Genomic DNA, 8,300 nt, shown 5'->3' on the forward strand with positions numbered 1-8,300 from the left:
AGCCTGTTTGGTAGTCTCTTCACACGGACGCGCATTACAGTTTCAACGTAGGAGGTAGAGGTGCAGTGAGCTGTGATCGCGCCACTGCACTCCAGCCTGGGTGACAGAGCGAGACTCTGCCTCAAAAACAAATAAATAAACATAGAAAAATCATACCATTGACAATCTATAGCCAACCCAGGTGAAGGTTTTCATTCTACAGATTGTTTCCATATAGTAGAAATCCTCTTTGTAAACCTTCACTTCTCTCAGTACTCTCCGTTGTTCCATAAAATAGGTATTTCTCCCTTTTCCAAATTATTTGGAAAACAACTTCCTCCCTTCTTTTTTTCTTCTAATATTTGAATTAAGGAGTCATCATCTTTTGTAACCTAATCACGGAAGTGATCTCCCATCCCTGTTTCAGTATTCTATTCTTTAGAAGCAAGTCACTAGGTCCAGGCTGTACTCAAGGGGAGGGGATTACACCAGGGCATGAATACCAGAGTCTAGCATCACTGGGACCATCTTCAAAGCCTGACTACCACTGGGCAAAGGTGCTGATACGTGTGTGACTTCAGGCTCTTTGCATGTGCTGTTTCCTTTGTCTTGGATGCTCTCCTTAACCCTCTGTCTCCTTCATCTGGTGGGTCTCAGTTTAAAGGCAATTTGCTCAGGAAAGCCTTCCTGGAACCCCAAATAGGCCAAATCCATCTGTTACCAGCAAGCACATCCCTTCTTTGTAGCACTTATTGCAATTACAGTTGCCAGTAAGAAAGAAGTTAACATTTTTCTTTTTAATTATTTTTAATAGAGATGGGATCTTGCTATGTTGCCCAGGCTGGTCTTGAACTCCTGGCCGCAAGCAATGCTCTTGCCTCAGCCTCCCAAAGCATTGGGCTTACAGGTGTGACTCACCACACCCAACCTGCTAACACTTTTCTTTTTTTTTTTTAAATCTTTTTTTTTTTTTTTGAGACGGAGTCTCACTCTGTCGCCCAGGCTGGAGTGCAGTGGCCGGATCTCAGCTCACTGCAACCTCCGCCTCCCAGGTTTACGCCATTCTCCTGCCTCAGCCTCCCAAGTAGCTGGGACTACAGGTGCCCGCCAACTCACCCGGCTAGTTTTTTTGTTTTTGTTTTTTTTTAGTAGAGACAGGGTTTCACCGTGTTAGCCAGGATGGTCTCGATCTCCTGACCTTGTGATCCACCCGTCTCGGCCTCCCAAAGTGCTGGGATTACAGGCTTGCTAACACTTTTCTATATCACACATCCCGTGCCAGCTGTTCAATTCTTGGCACATGTGAACTCAGTCCTTTCTTCGGCCCTATAAGATGGGGGCTGTTATTATCCACATTTGACAGAGGGAGAAACCGAGGCTCAGAGAGGTTAAGTAACACTGCCAGTCACTCACTAAGAAAGGGCCACACCAGGCATTGGAGCTCCAGAGCCTGAGAGGTTGGCCTTCTGTCCGTCAGCCTCTCCCAGCAGCCGGTACTGTGTGTGGCTTTTTGTTTAATCCTTGTCTCCCCACGAGGCTGTGGGCTGTGTCTGCTGCATTCGTCCTCCTAGCTCTGGCACCTGGCACTGCGCCCGGCTCATGGTGGGTGTTTAATAATGCAGAGGAATGGAGAGAATTGGATCCTGCCAGGAGCTGGAAGGAGGCTCTGTGAAGGGTGAGGCCTGACTTGTGGAGAGCCAGCTTGGAAAACCTGCGTTCAGGGAGAAGCTAAAATCCTGCTGCATCATCCCTTCCTTACCCATCTGGCCTCAACTTTCCTCCTCTGTCTTACCTGTCCCCAAGCCCTGTGTTTCTGCTGTTGGATCGGACCCTGCCATGCCACACCCTTCTCCAAACACACACTCCAGGTTTTTGCTCCTCTTCTACCATCCCCCAAATGCCCCCTCCTCCAAGGAGTCTTTCCTGAGCCCCCAACATGATGGCATCTCTCCCTTCTTTTTTTTTTTTTTTTTCTGAGACAGGGTCTCACTCTATCACACAGGCTGGAGTGCAGTGGCTCTGTCACAGTTTACTGTGGCGTCAACCTCCCAGACTCAGGCAATCCTCTTGCCTCAATCTCCCAGGTAGCTGGACCACAGACATGCCCTAGCATGCTCAGCTAATTTTAAGGAAATTTTCGTAGAGACAGAGGTCTCACTATGTTGCTCAGGCTGGTCTCAAAGTCCTGGCCTCAAATGATCCTCCTGCCTTGACCGCCCAAAGTGCCAGGATTATAGGCATGAGCCACTGCGCCTGACCATCTCTCCCTTCTTAAAGCACCCAGAGATTTTGAGTTGCACCTCCCCTCCCTCCCTGAGCCTCAGTCTTCCCATCTATCAAATGGGCACAGCCTACGTGCCTTGGCCTGGATTTCTCTTCCAGCTCTAAAGCATCCAGGATTCCACTCAGGTTGTTCTTGCAACGGTCTCATCCTCCCCATCAGTCTATGAGTTCCCTGAAAAGCAGAGACCGTTTCTTTTCAAGTATCCCCAGTGACCAGCAGAGGGCATGGTGACTTTTGGGCATCCATAAATATTTTTGTGATGAAACCGTGTGGAGGGCTGGTTGAGATGCAGACTCAGTGGATATATAAGTCTCCTGTGTGTGCTCGATCCCATGCAAAGCCAAAAAATGTCATTAAAAGGCTGAATGGCAGAAGATAAAGAGAACCCAACCAGTAAAAGAGCAAAGTTGGAGACTTACACTATCCAATTTCAAAAGTTACAATAAGCCACAGTAATCAAGGCTGTGTGGTACTGGTACCAGGACAGGCATAGATCAATGGAACAGGATCGAAAGTCTGAAAGAAAATCACATGTATGGTCAATTGATTTTTGATGAAGGTCTCAAAACAATTCAATAGAGAAAGGGTAGATGTTTAAACTAATGATACTGAGACGACTGGATATCCACATGAAAAAAAAAAAAAAAAAAAAAGAAATTAGATTTTTACCTCACATTATACATGAAAATTAACTCAAAATGGATCATAGACTTAAATTTAAGAGTTAAAACTATAGAACATAGAACATCTAGAAGAAAGCATGGGAGAAATCTTTATGAACTTAGGTTAAACAAAGAGGTCTTAGATATGATACCATGATCACAATTTATAAAGGAAAAAACTGATGAATTGGACTTTCTTAAAATTAAGAAGTTTTGTGCTTCAAAGACATCATCAATAAAATCAGAAGACAGTCCCAGAAGACTGGGAGAAAACATTTACAAAGCATATATCTGATTAAGAACTGGTATCCAGAATATATAAAGAACTCTTACAATTCAATAATACAAACAATAGAATATTAAAAAGGGCAACGCCTGTAATCCCAACACTTTGGGAGGTTGAGGTGGGTAGATCACTTGAGGTCGGGGGTTCGAGATCAGCCTGGCCAACATGGCAAAACCCCATCTTTACTAAAAATACAAAAATTAGCCAGGTGTGGTGGTGCATGCCTGTAATCCTAGCTACTCAGAAGACTGAGGCAAGAGAATCGCTTGAACCCGGGAGGTAGAGGTTCCAGTGAGCCAAGATTGTGTCACTGCACTCCAGCGTAGGCAACAGAGACAGACTCTGTCTCAAAAACAAAAACATATGAGCCAGGTGTGGTGGCGTGCGCCTGTGGTTCCAGCTACTCAGGAGGCTGAGTCACAAGAATTGCTTGAGTCCAGGAGGCAGAGGTTGCAGTGAGCCAAGATCATGCCGCTGCACTCAAGCCTGAGCAACAGCGAGATTCTGTCTCAAAAAAAATAAATAAAAATAAAAATAAACTGGCAAAAATGCATACAGAAAATAATTGAAAGCAGGGACTCAAACAGATATTTGTGTAACAATATTCATAGCAGTATTACACATGAGAGCCAAAAGGTGGAAATAGCCTGAATGTCCATTGATGAATGAATAAACAAAATATGGCATAGACATGCAATGGAAAATTTATTCAGCCTTAAGAAGGAATGAAATTTTAACACATCTTACAAAGTAGACGAACCTTTAAAACATGATGACCAGGCGCAGTGGCTCACACCTGTAATCTGAGCACTTTGGGAGGCTGAGGTGGGCAGGTCACGAGGTCAGGAGTTCGAGACCAGCCTGGCCAATATGGTGAAACCCTGTCTCTACTAAAAATATAAAAACTAGCCGGAGTGGTGACAGGCACCTGTTGTCCCAGCTACTCAGGAGGCTGAGGCAGGAGAATTGCTTGAACCCAGGAGGCGGAGGTTGCAGTGAGCCGAGATCATGCCATTATACTCCAGCCTGGGCGACAGAGTGAGACTCCATCTCAAAAAAAAAAAAAAAAAAAAATTATGCTAAATGAAATAAGCCAGACACAAAAGGACAAATGCTGTATGATCCCAGTTTATATGAAGTAAGTAGCATAGTCAAATCCACAGAGACAGACAGTAAAAAGGTGACCCCAGGCCTGGGCGGTGGTGGGGGCGGGGTGGGGGTGGAGTTAGTGTTTTATGGATAGAGTTTCAGATTGGCAAGATGGAAAAGTTCTGGAGATGGATGATAGTGACGGTTCACAACAATGTAAATGTAATGAAAGCCACAGCACTGTACACTTAAAAATGGTACATTTTATGTTATATATATTTTACCACAATAAAAAAGAGAAAAAAAATGGGCAAAATCTTCTAATAGACATGTCACCAAAGAAAATAGCTGAATGGCTAATAAGCACATGAAAAGATGCTTAACACCATGAGTCACAAGGGAAATGCAAATTAAAACCACAGTGAAGCCAGGCGTGGTGGCTCACACCTATAATCCCAGCACTTTGGGAGGCCAAGGCAGGCAGATCACAAGGTTAAGAGATCGAGATCATCCTGGCAAAACTAAAACAAAATAAAAATTAGCTGGGCGTGGTGGCACACACCTGTAACCCCAGCTACTTGGGAGGCTCGGGCAGGAGAATCGCTTGAACCTGGGAGGTGGCGGTTGCACTGAGCCAAGATCGTACCACTGCACTCCAACCTGGTGACAGAACGAGACTCCGTCTCAAATAAATAAATAAATAAATATAAACCACAGTGAGATACTACTTTATACTTGCTAGAATGGCTATCATAAAAAAGATGGGCAACAAAAAGTGTTGGTAAGAATGTGCAGAAATTGAAATACTTATGTATTGCTGGTGGAAATGTTAAGTGGTATAGCCACTTTGGAAAGCAATTTGGCAATTTCTTCAAAAGGTAAACACAGAAGTACCATATGACCCAGTAATTCCACTCCTAGATATCAACCCAAGAGAAATAAAAATATATGGCAAAGTAGAGCACAGAGGCAAGCACCTGTAGACCCAGCTACTCAGAAGGCTGAAGTAGGAAGATCAATTGAACTCAGGAGTTCAAGGCCAGTGGCAACATAGCAGGACCCCCATCTGGAAAATATACATATATGTATATATCCACACAAAGACTCATGCATAAATGTTTACAGCCATTTATAAACATGGCTATCATCCAAAATAGCAAAAAATGACAGCAACCCAAAAGCCCATCAATTGGTGAATGGATAAACAAAATGTAATATCTAAACACTACTTAGTAATGTAAAGGAAGAACAAATTACTAATACATACAACAAAGTGGAACGAATCTCAAAAACGTTATGTTAAGTGAAAGAAGCCAAATGCAAAAGACTACATATTGTATGATTCAATGTATATAAAATGTCTAGAAAAGGCAAACCTATAGAAACAGAAGGCAAGTCAGTGGTTGCCTAGGGGTCGGGGTGGGAGCAGAGATTAACTACAAATAGTCACAAGGGAACTTTTGGATGATGGAAATGCTCTAAAACTGGATTGTGGCCGGGCGCGGTGGCTCACGCCTGTAATCCCAGCACTTTGGGAAGCCGAGGCGGGTGGATCACGAGGTCAGGAGATCAAGACCATCCTGGCTAACACGCTGAAACCTCGTCTCTACTAAAAATACAAAAACTTAGCCGGGCGTAGTGGCAGGCGCCTGCTGTCCCAGCTACTAGGGAGGCTGAGGCAGAAGAATGGCGTGAACCCAGGAGGCGGAGCTTGCAGTGAGCTGAGATCGTGCCACTACACTCCAGCCTGGGCGACAGAGCGAGACTCCATCTCAACAACAACAACAACAAAAAAACTGGATTGTGGAGATGGTTGCACAAGTCTAAAAATTTGCTAGTATCATTGGATTGTACCCTTACAATGGGTGAATTTTATGACATGTAAACTATACATTGATAAGGGTGTTAAAAAATAAAAGAATATCACAAGGAGGCCAGAAACTTTGAAAACTTTCTGAAAAACAAAAAGCAGATGGAAGACAAAGGATCAGTGACCAAAATATATAAAGAGCTTCTACAAATCAATAAGAAAATGACAAATAACTGAATATGGAAAGAACAAAGAACACGAAACAGCAGTTCACAGAAAATGACAACTAATAAACCAGTGGGAAAATGCTTAACCTCACCACTAAAAGAAAAGATGTAATTTAGAACCTAGGGTGTCATTTTTCACCCACCACGTCGACAAAATGTAAGGTTAATACCTAGGGCTGATGAAGAGATAAAGCATTGAAAATTCTCAAACACTGCAGGTGGAATGCAAATTGAAATAGCCTCAGTGGAGGGCTGTCTGGCAGGATACGTGAAAAGTAATAAGGGCTATTTCCTATGCTCCAGTGATTACATATCTCAGCTTATAACTCAGAGAAACTCACTGGCACAGGTGCACAGTCTGCATATTGAAACAAGTGGAAGCCACCTAAATGTCCATCCATCAGTTTGTAAGACAGTTGCAGAATGAACTATGATATAACCATTCCATGATGTTTTCTGTAGCAGTTATTAGATCTTTATCTCCTAACATGGAAAAATTGTCAAGACATTTTCTTTTTCTCTCTCTTTTTTTTTTTTTTTTTTGGAGACAGGGTTGTGCTATGTTACCCAGGCTGGAGTGCAATGGCATGATCATAGTTCACTGCTCTCTCAAACTCCCAGGCTCAAGTGTTCCTTCCACTTCAGCCTCCCAAGTAGCTAGAACTGCAGGTGTGTGCCACCATGCCTGGCTCATTTTTTTAAATTTATTATTTAGTTATTTTTTTTGAGATGGAGTCTTGCTCTGTCGCCCAGGTTGGAGTGTAGTGGCATGATCTCAGCTCACTGCAAGCTCCGCCTCCTGGGTTCACACCATTCTGCTGCCTTGGCCTCCCAAGTAGCTAGGACTACAGGCGCCAGCCACCACGCCTGGCTAATTTTTTGTATTTTCAGTAGAGCTGGGGTTTCATCGTGTTATTCAGGATGGTCTCGATCTCCTGAACTCGTGATCCACCCGCCTCCGCCTCCCAAATTCCTGGGATTACAGGTTTGAGCCACCGTGCCTGGGGCCTGGCTCATTTTTAATTTTTTTGGAAAGACAGGGTCCCACTTCTCACTTTGTTGCCCAGTCTGGTCTTGAACTCCTAGGCTCAGGTGGTTCTCCCATCTTGTCTTCTCAAAGTACTGGGGTTATAGGCATGAGCCACCATGCCTGGCCAAGACATATTGTTGAGTGAAAAAAAAGGAAGTGGTACTATTCACTTGCATACCTAAAAATTAGCCAAACAGAAGTGAACATTAATATGTGTAAAGCTAAAGACTCCCTTGATTCTCCTGGAAAATCCCATTTCCTTTCTATACACAAATGTGGAGTTTTTAATTCTCTTTTTACGTAATTAGCATTATACTATATGTATTGTATAGCACTATATAGCACTATATGATATGCACTGTTCTACAGCTTTTTTTTTTTTTTTTACACTTAATGGTAAGTTGTGGAGGTGTTTCCACTGTAGTATCCAAGTCTTACCTCATTCTTTCTATTAGATGTTCATTATGATCTTTTTTTTTTTTTTTTTTTTTTTTAGACAGGCTGTTGCCCAGGCTGGAGTGCAGATCTCGGCTCACTGAAACCTCTACCTCCTGAGTTCAAGCAGGTCTCCTACCTCAGCCACCTGAGCAGTTGGGTTTACAGGCATGCACCACCAGCTGGCTAATTTTTGTTGTTGTTGTTGTTGTTGTTGTTGAGACGGAGTCAGTCTTGCTCTGTCGCCCAGGCTGGAGTGCAGTGGCCAGATCTCAGCTCACTGCAAGCTCCGCCTCCCAGGTTTACGCCATTCTCCTGCCTCAGCCTCCCGAGTAGCTGGGACTACAGGCGCCCGCCACCTCGCCCGGCTAGTTTTTTGTATTTTTTAGTAGAGACAGGGAGGGTTTCACCGTGTTAGCCAGGATGGTCTCGATCTCCTGACCTCGTGATCCGCCCGTCTAGGCCTCCCAAAGTGCTGGGATTACAGGCTTGAGCCAC

This window comes from Piliocolobus tephrosceles, unplaced genomic scaffold, assembly GCF_002776525.5.
Source record: "Piliocolobus tephrosceles isolate RC106 unplaced genomic scaffold, ASM277652v3 unscaffolded_34323, whole genome shotgun sequence".
NCBI classification, from domain to species: domain Eukaryota; kingdom Metazoa; phylum Chordata; class Mammalia; order Primates; family Cercopithecidae; genus Piliocolobus; species Piliocolobus tephrosceles.